Raw genomic sequence first — 14,249 nt, 5'->3', positions numbered from 1 at the left:
TCTTTATAAAATAAAAAAAAAAGACTCTGTCTTATCCCGTTTCATCTCCTTATATGTTTCAAAATTGTTTAATCAAATTTGTGGTTTGAGCCTTTTAATTTGGCCTGTGAGGCTCTCTGTTCTATGACCTCTGGGATAGCTTGTCTGGCAGCGTATACTTAGAGGTTTCTGTTGCATCAACGTAATTTTCCACAGGGCACCACCAGTCAGTTATACATCAAACCTCTTTCTACCCTAGACTCAATTTATAGAACCCTCTGCAATGTGTATCATTACCTCTATTTGACAGAAACTGAGACTTGCTGGCATGTAAGTCACATAGCTGGTAAGGAGCAGGGCCAGGACTTGACCATAGCCTTTGGACCATACCCTTTTCACCAAGCCACACCTGTCCACATGGCTGTGCCAGCCAGCCAGGATTCTTGCTCAGTCAGCTGAGAGTTGGGCAGTCAAGACTTCACTATCAGCCAGTCATATTCTAGAAAATTCTCCTTTATCCTGAGCTGAAATTTGCTTCTTTGTAAATTTGACCTGTTGATTCTACTTCTATCCTCTAAAGCAAGCTTGTCCAGGCCACAGCTGCAGGCCACATACTGGCCCAGGAGGATTTTGAATTCAGCACAACACAAATTTGCGAACTTTTTAAAAACACTGTGAGGATTTTTGCAATTTTTTTTTTTTTTTTTTAGCTCATCAGCTATCGTTAGTGTTAGTGTATTTCATGTGTGGCCCAAGACAATTCTTCCAATGTGGCCCAGGGAGGCCAAAAGATTGGACTCCTCTGCTTTAAAGGAACAGGAGGAAGTCCTTTAAATACTTGAACAATCTCATCTTCTCAACTCATCTCCAGATGACACATCTCTAGCAACATCAGCTATCCTTCACATGGTAGCTGTGTTTAGATTTTTAACCGTCTTTGGTCTGTGACATGCTCTCCAGCGCTGAGCAGAGTGTTTCAGGTGATGCCAGCCAAGGATAGAGCTCACAGCACGACAACTGCATTTTCTGAACAGAATGCGTTATTGCGAAACAGCAATATTTCGCTTTTTTTTTTTTTTTTTTTTTTTGAGATGGATTCTTGCTCTGTTGCCCAGGCTGGAGTGCAATGGCATGATCTCAGCTCACTACAAACTCCACCTCCTGGGTTCAAGTAATTCTCCTGCCTCAGCCTCCCACATAGCTGGGATTACAGGTGCGAGCCACCATGCCCGGCTAATTTTTGTATTTTTAAGTAAAGTTGGGGTTTCACCATGTTGGTCAGGCTGGTGTCGAACCCGACCTTGTGATCCACCCACCTCAGCCTCCCAAAGTGCTGGGATTACAGGCATGAGGCACCACACCTTCATTGGTCTTTATTAAAGTCAAATAACCTGTTTTGCATGAGTTCCCAAATTATTGTTTAAAGAAACACTGATCTACCAAATGTAAGTGCCTTTTTTAAAAAGTTTTCAGCTCTCAAACAAGAATGTCAAATCCTAATTCAAAGTTCAGCAAGTTTCTTTATGAGTCTTCCAAAAAGCACCATGACACAGTGGTTAAGAACATAGACAGTGCTTTAAATTCCATTTCTGCCAACTGTGTGACCTTGGGCAAGTTACTTAGCCACTCTGTGCTTCCACTTCCCTGTAGTTAGACTGGAATTATAATAATGGTACCCATCACAGAGGGTTGTTATAAAGATTAAATAAGTGCACATACATGAAGGCCTTCAAACAGGGCCCAGTATGCAGTAAACACTCAGGGAAATATTAGTTAATATCATGCAACACACACTACAAATCTCCTAAAGAGAATTCTGTGCAAGAATGTTTGAACGCACCGTTCAAACACCGTTCCCTAGGTCTTTGTCACACTGAACTGTTATCAAGACTTTTCCCATTCTCTGTTCATACAACTGATATCTGGAACCCAAATGCAGGATGTTGGCATCTGTACTATTACATCTCACCCTGTTTTCAGTACCTTATTCCAGCCTTTCTATACCCCTGGAATGCCGATTCTGTCATTCATTCTATTAACTACCACTCCAAATCATGTAACATAAACTAGAAGTTTCCCTGAGTGACTTATTGTCATCAGTAAATCTAGTTTGCAGTTGGCTACATGCAAGTACCCCGTACATCAGTCCTGGCGTTTCTTCACCTAGGACCCATGGATAGTTATAGGATTTACATCAACCAGGGGTCTAGGGTGTCCCAGAATTCCCTACTTCTCTTTCTCATGTTCCGTAATAGGAAGTGTGAAGGGAGCGGGGGATACAAATTTATCTTGTCAATGTTCCTGTCATCACCTCATGAAGAACAAGGCAGGGCAAGCCAGCTTGGACGTCCTGAGTAACTGACTGTCTTCCATTCTTATGTTCATAATCCACTTGGGGTAGGGTTTCCAGAAACAATGTGCTCCTGCTGAGACATTCCGGGCCAGTCAGCAACTTATTGTTGTCAAGAGATTTTGATCAGTTGCAGACTTCTTTTATTTTAATGGTTAAAAAAAAAAAATCACTTGGTCTATCAAGCCCCTGGTCCCACCTCTTGCCTTTCAGAATCCAGCTTACCTAAACTGCTGTTTCTGGTTATTTTCTGGCACTGTTAGAAGAGAAACAGCTTTTGAATTCCAAGCAGTAACTGGCCCCTTTTTTCTCACCAAAACTGCCTTTCTATCCTAGTTGATAATGGTTTAAGTAATGCTGTTTCCTCATGGCTGTTGGTCAATTCCCTATCACCAACTGGAAAAAATTAAGATCTCTCCAGTTTGGAATTGTTTACAACAAAAATGTCTACTGGTAGTCACAAAACTTGTGCATGGGGCACATTTCCTGAGGAGGGGACCCAAGTCCAGGGCATCCATTAAATGGATCTGGCAGGTGGCAGAGAGGCTTGTGGGGCTTCCCAGGGCCGCAGTGCCCACCTCAGCAGCAGTGATGGGATACACAGAGCACCAAGAGAAACCTCAACCAGTCTGCCTTGTCGGGACGCCAGGGCACAAGGGCACCAGGGCACCAGGGCAAAGGGGAGGACCACAGGGCCCGCTTTTCTTCTATCGCTACAACATGTCCTCTCAGTTATTGGGCTGATTATATTTCCTAAATCATGGGTGAATTCACGTAAATAATAATGATAATTGAAGCTTACATTTTAATGAGCATTTACTATGGGGCCAGATACGATGCCAAGTGCTGTACTCTTTTTTAGGGTTGTTTTTAGAGATGGGGTCTCACTGTGTTGTCCGGGCTGGTCTCCAACTCCTGGGCTCAAAACTCCCAAGTAGCTAGGACTACTGGCGTGCACCACCCGGCCAGCTCCAAGTGCTTTAAGGCATGATCTCATTTAGTCCTCACAGCTCTTTAAGACAGTAGTTATTATTCCAACTGTACAGATTAGAAAATTGGAGTAATTTGTCTAATGTATCCAGTAGTATTAGCCCCAGATACGTGTGTTAGAAAAAAGGGAGAAAAACAAGATGGAGGAGTTTATTTCTTTTTCTTGCTCACGTATAAAAAGGCTGGAAGTGCTCTTCCGGGGACCTTGTCAGGAGGCACTCAAAATGGTCCAGCATTTGACATACCGACGTAGGCTTTCCTACAATACAGCCTGTAACAAAACTAGGCTGTCCCAAACCCCTGTAACAGAATTGTTTACCTTTATACCAAGAAGGTTGGGAAAGCACCAAAATCTGCACGCGGCGTGTGCCCAGGCAGGCTTCGAGGGCTCCCGCTCTAAGACCTAACGTTCTTATGGGATTGTCCAAAACGAAGAAACGCGTCAGTAGGGCCTATGGTGGTTCCACGTGTGCTAAATGTGTTCACGACAGGATCAAGCGTGCTTTTCTTCTCGAGGAGCAGTAAATTGTTGTGAAAGTGTTGAAGGCGCAGAGTCAGAAAGCTAAATGAAAAATGAAACTTTTTTGAGTAACAAAAATGAAAAGACTTGCTGTAAAAAAAAAAAAAATAGTGCAGGGCCGACCTGGCGCACCAAGGTGTCAAGGTCTATGGCTCCTTCCGTTTTGTCACTCCCTATTATACACACGTAGCTTCTCCCTCATGGTCCATGAGACCACTCAGGTTGGAGTTAGCAAGTCCTTGTTCTACCAGCAGAAAGGAAGCAAACCAAAGAAGGGGGTGGTCCACCCGTCAGGGACGCTTCTCACAAGTCCCACATGGCATTTCTCTTTCTATCCCATTGAATAGAACTTAGCCATGGCCACACCCGCCGCAGAGGGTCGGAAAAGGCTGGTCTCTGTTCCAGGCAGCCAGGGGCCCAGCTGCGCCACTAACACTCAGGCCTTTAATATTAAGGGATAATGGAGAATGGGTATTGGGGGACAACTGGCTGTCTTTGCCATAATTAGAACCAGGATCAGATACCAAAGCTTGTATGGTACTTGCCTTACGTATACATATATATTACAATTAGTCATTTTGTTTAAAAAGATGAAGTTCTGGAAATACAGCCTCAGTAGTGAGGCCATATATATGTATGTGTGTATATATATATGTGTGTGTGTGTGTCTGTGTGTGTGTGTATATATATACTTGTATATACATATGTGTGTATATATATCCTTGTATATAGATATATATGTATATGTATCTATATGTGTTCAAACTAAAGGAATTGAACAGTGAGGCAAAATTAAACCTGAGGCAAAATTAATATATGTAGAGAGTTTACTTGGGCCAAGTTTAAGGACTGCAACAACCCAGGAACATAAGATTCTAGTTCCCTGAGGAGATGCTCCAATAAGCAGCAGTTACAAGCAAGTTTTTGAAGGAAAAAAGAAGAGGTAGTTCCTCATTTGTTCACCAAGAATTCACATTCAAATAACCTCAGCCGCCGATTGGCGGTATGCTGTTCTTTGTATCACAAATGTCAGCAACATGAAGATAATGGGTGAGGCAGGGAAGAGAAAGAAAGTACAAAATGTCTTTAAACAATTGCTCCCCAGGCATGGGGGGGCCCAATGCAATGGAGTCCCACACTCCTGTCTCTCTGGGCCTGCTACATTTTGCAGACCTTACATAATGCAGACTGCCCTGAGCTATTTTTCTTTTCTTACTATTAGCTCGTTTTTAGTGGAGCTATTTCACATTTATTGGGACCTTATTAGGACCATCTGACAGACGAATATGTTGTACCCATTTTCTACGCACAGAAGTGCAGGCACATCAGCCAACTACTTTTATTTGATTCTTAGTAAGCCACCAAGTAAGCAAGTCATAGGGCTCAAATGTAAGGGAAAAAAAAATGTTCTTTGGCTTAATAAATACTTAGTGTCTGAATAAATGATAAGCTCACTTGGCCCCAGAAATATGTAATTAGCAAAATGCAACACTAGCAGAGAACGAATCTTACCAGGGCGATAGTTACAAGCAAGCTGAGTCACATAGAAACGGAAAAAGAAATCTCCACTAAATTAGTTTCATTCACATTCAGTTACACCAACTCCTGAATAATTCATTTTGTTTGAATAGACAGCAGAACTAAAAGAATGCGGATCCTGGAGGCAGCAAGAAGCAGACACAACCATTATTCCTTTATTTCCCTCTGTACAAAGCCAGCGGTCGTGACCAGCCTTTGCAAAGTGGAATTTGCTGAGAAATGTTTTTGGTTTTCATTTTCTCTACTTTCTAGATAGAATATATGGATTTTTACCACAAATACGTTTTCTTTTATTACTTAAAAAAGAGATCTTTTGGAAGTTAGAGATTGCTAAAACATTATTAATCTTTAAAAGTTTGCTATTGAGACAAGTACCCTGCATTAGGGTCACTTTTCATCAGTCCATTCCTCATAAGGCAAACACTGCGGGGAGGAGGCCCAGCTCAGGGTCCGTGCAAGGTCTGCCAAACTCTGCTTTGGCAGTGCCAAGGGACAAGGTGAGCCCCCTCCTCTCTATGCTACCTTAGGCGTGCAAAAAATCATCAGCGTTTATTGAATTTTTCTGTCAGAAACCCTTCTAAATCTCTCTGATGTAGTACCTCATTGAATCCCTCCAGCAAGCCTGTGAGGCAGGTGTTACTACACTCTCTGTTTCACCGATGACAACACCGTGGAACAGAGAGGTTATGTGACTTGCTCAGGGGTACCCATTAGCAAGTGGCAGACCTAAGAACTCGACCCTGGACAATATGGCTCCAGAGTCTATAGTGTTAACCACGAAGGTGAAACATCCCGGAGTGTGGGTGACTCAAGGCTCAGTGGGTTGAAGGGCTGGCCAGGAGACCCTGCGCCCCCTGAGTACAGATTTATACTCCTAGTTCTGGAACCAGAGCAAGCTCGGTAAAGGCCTAGCGGGCTAGCGTAACTGGGTGCAGGGCAGTGGGGGCTGGGGGGCTGCGGTGCTGGGGGAGGGGCAGCAGATACCAAAGGCAAGAGAATGTTCCCTAGAGGTGGAGAGAGAAAGCCTTTCCCTCCATTAGGTTTCATTCTTTGTCATTCAAACTTATCCCTTTCCTCCCCTACATTCGGAATTCCTTCTGCTTTACGGGAAAAAAAGTGTGCAGGGTAAGCAAGAATTAATGCTGACTGTTTTTTTTTAGAATCCACTGTGGCTCTATGGGGAGGGAAACCTGGGAAAATATTTGTTTGGGTTGATAAGTGCTTTCCACTTACCCATGAGGCAACTCTAGGCTCACAAAACATAGAAAGCAGCCATTGAAAGCCTTATCCAAAGATAAAATTCTTTATAACCCTGTTGGTTTTCATCCAAACTCTACACCCTTTTGTTTAAATGAAGGAAAGCAAAGCCAGAGGCAAAATAGAAAAGAATTTCAACTATTTGAGACCCACCCTTGTTTTTGTATCTCCTACAGAGGTGGAGAAAGTTATCCCACAGAGAAGTAAAGCAGAGGAATTTGAGATAGAAGACTGGGACAATGAATGAATGTGCTCATTCAGAGACCCAGCAAAAGCATGTGTGCCCCAATCTCCATTCCCCTGTTTCTGTCCAGCTTCACTCACCTTCTCTGCTCCCATCCTGGCCAACCTCACCTACCTCTCCAGAGCCCGGCTACATCAAGCCAAAGGAAGCCTCTGACGACGTGGCGGCAGGGAAACGGAAGCGGAGCAAAACGCGGATGCCCAAAAGCCCCCTGGGATTCCGCAACACACTTGCCTTCACACCCACCTGCACCTGTGGCTGTGGCAGGGGATTCTGTGCACCTGGAGAGTTACAGCGCTCTGTACCTGCCACTCCTTATTCACACTTTACCGTACAGGTGTGGGGGGCCAACTGCCTTCCTAATTCACAAACCGTAGTTGCACCTGTGGCTGTGACACGAGCAAGAGAGAGGGAAGCCACAGGGTTATTCATGAACTCATCTTCACATCAGGGAGCACAGAGTACTACTTTAAAAATCCATTTATATAAAAATGCTTGTATTTGTAAAACAGTATGTTGGGTCACATTTTAGATGACCAGGTGTCCTGATTTTGCTCTCTTGGTGATATGGAAAAACCTTCCAAGGAAGCTGTCCCACTGTAACAGGTGCAACTCACATCACTTCAGTAGATAAATCGGGAAGCACATTGTTGCTTTGTGAATTTCTGAATCTGGACAAAGCTGACAGGAAAGTAATTTAAAGTTATTCATGGTGTTTATTGAGATTCTCAGCAGCTTCTCAATGGCTCTTGAAGCAACAGTGCTGAGTTTGTGGAATGGCAGAGAAAAGTTGGATTGCTTTAAATAGTCAAAGCTGAGGAGCCTATCTAACATGATGCTCTCTAATGCATCCTAGCAGAGGGCTTTCACCTGGGGCTCTGTCCTCTTCCACTTGCTCCCTTTCCTACAGTGTTATATTTAGTGGTCAAAAACATGGTTACTAGCCAACCAACAGCAGTATTACGTATTAAGTTCCTACTAGATGACCGATGCTTTACTTACATAACTTCATTTAATTTCTCTGAAGGATGTATCTCTATTTGCATCATGCAGAGCTAAGAGCCTGGTTACTTACAAAGCCAGTAAGTAGTTAAATGGAAATTGGAACCCAGATTTGTCAGTTTTAAAACCTGTGCTTTTAATTATCATGCTATACCACCAACTTGCTTCCAGTAACTCAAACTAGCCTTGTAATTTTCCAAATTAAAACTCATCATATGGATGACAGATGGACCATTTATTTGGCTCTGCGTCCCAACATGGTATGGAGGAAGTTTCTTTCCCCAGGCCTCCCATTAACATGCATTAATAATTCTTGCTTGGAATTCTGCAAAAGTCTTTTTTTAACACCAGATAGTTGGTTACAGTAAAAAGAATGAGGTCCAATTCATGTTAATTCTATCAGGACCTTTTCAAAATGGGAAGCTCTTGGTGTCAGGTTTGCAGAAGACACATTTCTGTGTGGTAATGTGGGCTCATTAATGTGGCTTGGGATGACAAGGAGGAGGGTGTGGTCTCTCCCTTAGGACAGTTAATGTGCAGGGTGACTTTTAAAAACAGAAAAGGAATGTCAAGTTAGGGCTAACAAACCAGCAAAAAAAATGTCTGTATCATTTCAAGCAACTATTGCGCGTTCCGTCTTTGGTTCTCGGTTTACCCAGGAATAGGCCAGTGGGAGTGGAGCAGAGAGGGGATCTTTGCAGCCTATAGATAGGATCCATGACAGCTGAGAGGAAAAATCAAGCCCGTTGTTTCTCATTATCTCATGAGGAGTGACAGAAAATGTTGAGAGGCCCATTATAAAAGGAGGTTGGGGATGGGAAGGAAATAGTTCATGCAATAGAGAAAATCATGTTAAACCTTTCTCCAAAAATAGGTAAATCTCAATAGCATGCACCTCAGGCCTAAGCTAATGTATGCAGTAGGAGAGGTTTATGTCAGTTGCATTCTGTGATGATTTCCATTCTGGGACATTTTCACATCTTAGTCTGGGGTGCTCACATGGCTCTGGAATTCTCCCACCAGAAGAAACAGGAATGAACGTTTACTGAGAATTCACATGTGTCATCTATTTAATTCTTATAACAGCCCTATGAGAAGGAAGTAAAATTAGTCCCATTTTATGAATGAGGACACTAAAGTGTAGAATGATTAACTATCCTGCCCAAGGCCTCTCAACTAAATAGAATTTAGGATTCAAAACTAGGCAGTCTTATCCCAGAGCAATATTCCCAACCTCCATTCACCATGAAGCATTAGTGACAAAAAGATCTATCAAACTTAACCCTAGATAATAAATCGCTGAAGATAGAATTTCAGAGACTGTGCCATCTGGTGTGAGGAGATACAGGGAGGTTGGGGAGAGAAGGGGACATTTTTTCTTGGCCATTTGGTTGAGCCAATTGACTTTTATATGCAAAGACCTTTGGTATAAATAAGACCCTGATACTAGTTACTTAAAGTGATATATATTTATATACTCATGTGAGGAGTGTGGGAGCGCAGAGAGGAGTGAATAAACGTGCTTGTTTCAGTGAATTCTTTAATTTTAAACTTGAAACACTCTCACATTGGAAACGAGGACATTCAGGCTCAGTGAAGTGACGGGATATGCATAAAACCATGCCGCTGGTGACCTTCAGCTTAACAAAATACTTCTGAAACTGCAATAAGTTGGCCTGAAAACAGAGCCTGTAGAATGAAAAAGACTCACTCACACTAGATTCATATTTGATCAATACAGTAGTTTTTAAAGCAGTTCTCACTTTAAAAGTTTAGATCAAAATCCCACTCTGGCAGTTGCAGGAAAGCTTCAATTCTCACAGCTTAACAGACCGAATGCTGCTTTTCCTTCCTGGGCTCATTGCAAAATAAACACCTGGCCCTGACTGCCCTTATGTGAACTCTATATCCACGGAGTCCTGACTGACATTCAGGCTGGCCGCCCCACATCCACTGCTGATATTACCGCTTTAGATGAATACCTGGAGGTGGGAGGGAAGCTTCCTCTGCGCTTCAATGAACACTTGTAACTTTTTTGGAAATTCTAATGACTGTAATTCTCAAAACTTTTACATGCTGAATTATTAGAATTTCAAGAGCAAGGTGTTTACAGAAACCAACAAAACCTCAGGGCAGCCCTTCAACAGGAGCAAAGCTACCCTCCCACCACTGATGTGCCGGTGACGGGACCTGGTTCTTTCCTTTCATCAAGATTATGAGCAAAACTAGAAAATGTTTATTACATGATTCTCCTGAGTTTCCTTATATTTGAACAACAAAATATGAAACTCCTTTGCTTTATTTAGATATTGGAGATGAATATTTGGTCTCTATTTCTGTGATGTATCTGATAGAATTGGCTCTTAGATGAAGTTGAAAGTGGCTTGTGGTCTGAATTTCTCTGTTTTAAATGAAACTTGTACCTTTAATATGATTTAAAAGACATATCAAAAAAAGGGAAAGGGGATACATAGTCATCGTACACCTTTTAGAACATTCAGAGAATTTTCACGCAAAAACAATTGAAAACACTGGCAATCCTACCACAATTTTTGATATTTTTTCTATACATACAGCTTATTTGACACAAAATTGGGGTCATTCGATATATATGCAGTGGGTTTTTTCTTGTTTCTTAATATCATATTTTCTAGAATAATTTAGTCATCTTTAAAAACATAATTTAAGTGGTTGCACAATATTAAAAGGCATATATATGTTCCAATACGTGTAACTGTTTCCTTACTGTCATTCATTTGACTGTCAGCAATTTTTTGTCATTATAAATAATGCCATAGTGAGTATGTTTGCACATATTCTCTTTTCTTGTTATTTTCTGGATATAAAATTACTGCATCAAAAGGATGAATTTTTAAAATTATTTTAGCATATTACTAATTTGACATCCTAAAAGGCTGAACCAGTTAACCCTTCCACTAGCATTTCTTTAGCTGTTAATAAATTTGACACTTTTCTTTTAAAAATTTTTTTTTTTTTTTTTTTTTTTTTGAGACGGAATGTCGCTCTTGTTACCCAGGCTGGAGTGCAATGGCGCAATCTCGGCTCACCGCAACCTCCGCCTCCTGGGTTCAGGCAATTCTCCTGCCTCAGCCTCCTGAGTAGCTGGGATTACAGGCACACACCACCATGCCCAGCTAATTTTTTGTATTTTTAGTAGAGACGGGGTTTCACCATGTTGACCAGGATGGTCTCGATCTCTTGACCTCATGATCCACCCGCCTCGGCCTCCCAAAGGGCTGGGATTATAGGCGTGAGCCACCGCGCCCGGCTCAAAAATTTTTAACTGTGGCAAAATACACATAAAATTTAGCATGTTAGTCATCGTTAAGTGTACATAGTTCAGTACTGCTAAAGTATATTCACGTTGTTGTATAACCAACCTTCAGAAATTTGTTTTTTGCTAGCTTTACTGAGATATGATTGATAAATAAAAATTATATATATTTATGTATTTACAATGTGATTTCAGTATATGTACACATTGTGAAATGATTACTAAAATCAAGTTAATTTACATATCACCTCACATAGGTTTTTTTTTGTATGCTGAGAACAATTAAGATTTACTCTATTATCAAATTTCAAACATACTATGCATTATTATTATCATTGTTTTATAGATGGAGTCTCGCTATGTTTCCCAGGCTGGACTTGAACTCCTGGGCTGAAGCGATCCTCCTGCCTCAGCCTCCTGAGTAGCTGGGACTACAGGTGTGCACCACTAGGCCTGGCTAACAATACATTATTTTTAAAACTGTAGTCACAATGCTGAACATTAGGTCTGATTACTGAGGATTTGTACCATTTAATCAGTATCTCCCTTTCCACCATCCCACGCTTTTCTGAATTTTCTGTTCATCTGTACTTCTTCTGCAATGGTGTCCTTTGCCCAGTTTTTCTCTGTGTTCTTCATCTTTTTCTTATTTATTTATATTTGTTTATTTCATTTGAAAGAGTTCCTCATTAAAGTATATTTCCCAGTCTCTGTTATACATGCTGTAAATATCTCTAAATTATTTGTGTTTAAACACCTACAGTTAAAAGGTAGTATTTTGGTGAAATTTACAAATGAAGATAGAGATTCATCACTTATTTTAGCTGTGTTGAAATTTAATTCACATACCATACAGTTCACCAGTTTAAAAGTGTATAAGTCAGTGGTTTTCAGTCTATGCACAGAGTTGTGCAACTATCACCATTATCAATATTAGAGTAATGGGTGTGGGGAAAAGAAAGTCCGTGCTCATGAGCAGTCACTTCCTACTTCTTTCACTCCAGCTCCTGGCCACCACCAACCTACTTTCTGTCTCTGTAGATTTGCTGATTCTTTACATTTTATTTCAATAGACTCATACAATATGTAGCTTTTTTTGCGACTGGCTTCTTTCACTTAGCATAATTTTTTTTTTTTTTTTTTTGAGACGGAGTTTCGCTCTTGTTACCCAGGCTGGAGTGCAATGGCGCGATCTTGGCTCACTGCAACCTCCGCCTCCTGGGTCCAGGCAATTCTCCTGCCTCAGCCTCCCGAGTAGCTGGGATTACAGGCACGCACCACAATGCCCAGCTAATTTTTGTATTTTTAGTAGAGACGGGGTTTCACCATGTTGACCAGGATGGTCTCGATCTCTTGACCTCGTGATCCACCCGCCTCAGCCTCCCAAAGTGCTGGGATTACAGGCGTGAGCCACCGTGCCCAGCCAGCATAATTTTTTTTTGAGGAGGAGTTTTGTTCTTGTTGCCCAGGCTGGAGTGCAATGGTGTGATCTCGGTTCACCACAACCTCCGCCTCCCAGGTTCAAGCGATTCTCCTGCCTCAGACTCCCGAGTAGCTGGGATTACAGGTGTGCACCACCACGCCTGGCTAATTTTGTATTTTTAGTAGAGATGGGGTTTCTCCATGTTGGTCAGGCTGGTATCGAACTCCCTACCTCAGGTGATCTGCCAACCTCGGGCTTCCAAAGTGCTAGGATTACAGGCATGAGCCAGCATACTGTTTTAAAGGTTCGTCTGTGCTGCAGGGTGTGTGCTGCATCAATGCCTCCTACTTTTTGTTGCCAAATAATCTTGCACTGTATGACTGTACCACAGTTCATCCATTCCTCAGCTGATGGACATTTGAGTTGTTTCCATTTTTGGCTATGATGAATAATGCTGCGGCCAACATTTGCACACGTTTTTGTCTGTAGAGCTATCTTCATTTCTCTTGGATATATAACTGGGAATGGGATTGCTGAGTCCTGTGGTACCTTTTGAGGAACTGCAAAGCTCCTTTCCAAAACTACTGCACCATTTTACATTCCCACCAGCAATGCACAGGGGCTCCAGTTTCTCACCATCTTCTGCAACACTTGTGATTATCAGTGTGTTCGAGCCATCTTGCTGGGCGCGAAATACTTTCTTGCGGTTTGGATTTCTATTTTCCCTGATGACTAATGATGTTGAACATCTTTTCATGTGCTAATTGGCTATTTATTTATTATAATTTCAACTTTGTTTTTTTTTTTTTTTTTGAGACAGGGTCTCACTCTGTCACCCAGGCTCTCACTCTGTCACCCAGGCTGAAATGCAGAGGCACAATCACAGCTCGCTGCAGCCTCAAACTCCTGGGCTTAAGTGATCCTCCCACCGCAGCCTACACAGTAGCTAGAACCACAGGTGCTCACCACTGCAACTGGCTATTTTTTTTTTGGCAGAGAGGCGGTCTCACCATGTTACCCATGCTGGTCTCTAACTCCTGGGCTCCAGCAATCCTCCTACCTCTGCCTCCCAAAGTGCTGGGATTACAGGCATGAGCCACCATCCAGCACAACTTTTATTTTAGACTCAGCAAACATATGTGCAGGTTTGTTACATAAGAATATTGTGTAATGCGGAGTTTTGGGGTACAGTTAACCCAGGTCACCCAGGTAGTGAATATAGTACCCAGTAGTTAATTTTCAACCCTTATCCATCCCCCCACTTCTCTTCCTTCTCTAGTCGTCCCTAGCGTCTATTGTCCCCATCTTTATGTCCATGTGTACCCAAGCTTTAGCTCCCACTTATAAGAATATGTGATATTTGGTTTTCTGTTCCTACATTAATTCACTTAGGATAATAACCTCTAGTTGCGTCCATGTTGCTGTGAAGGACATGATTTTATTCTTTTTTGTGGCTGCATAGTATTCCATGGTGTGTATATAGCATATTCTCTTTATTCAGTCCACCATCAGTGGGCACTTAGATTGATTCCATGTCTTTGCTATTGTGAATACTGCTGTGATGAACATGTGAGTGCATGTGTCTTTCTGGTAGAAGGATGATGTTCTTTTGGTTATAGATCCAGTAATGAGACTGCTGGGTTGAATGGT

At 42.0% G+C, this 14,249-nt stretch overlaps 1 protein-coding gene and 1 pseudogene across 1 annotated transcript in view; both read left to right on the top strand.

Annotated features, from left to right (window-relative positions):
* RIPOR2 (RHO family interacting cell polarization regulator 2) overlaps window positions 1–14,249 on the top strand; it is a 227,107-nt gene that overhangs the window by 50,924 nt on the left and 161,934 nt on the right. The window lies entirely within an intron of this gene.
* Window positions 1,258–3,917, top strand: LOC105721472 (large ribosomal subunit protein eL34-like; annotated as a pseudogene).

This window comes from Aotus nancymaae, unplaced genomic scaffold (assembly GCF_030222135.1).
Source record: "Aotus nancymaae isolate 86718 unplaced genomic scaffold, 86718_ANA_hifiasm-v0.15.2.pri h1tg000051l, whole genome shotgun sequence".
NCBI classification, from domain to species: Eukaryota; Metazoa; Chordata; class Mammalia; order Primates; family Aotidae; genus Aotus; species Aotus nancymaae.
The sequence above is the reverse complement of the archived record's forward strand: the minus strand, read 5'-3'. Positions and strand labels throughout refer to the sequence as shown.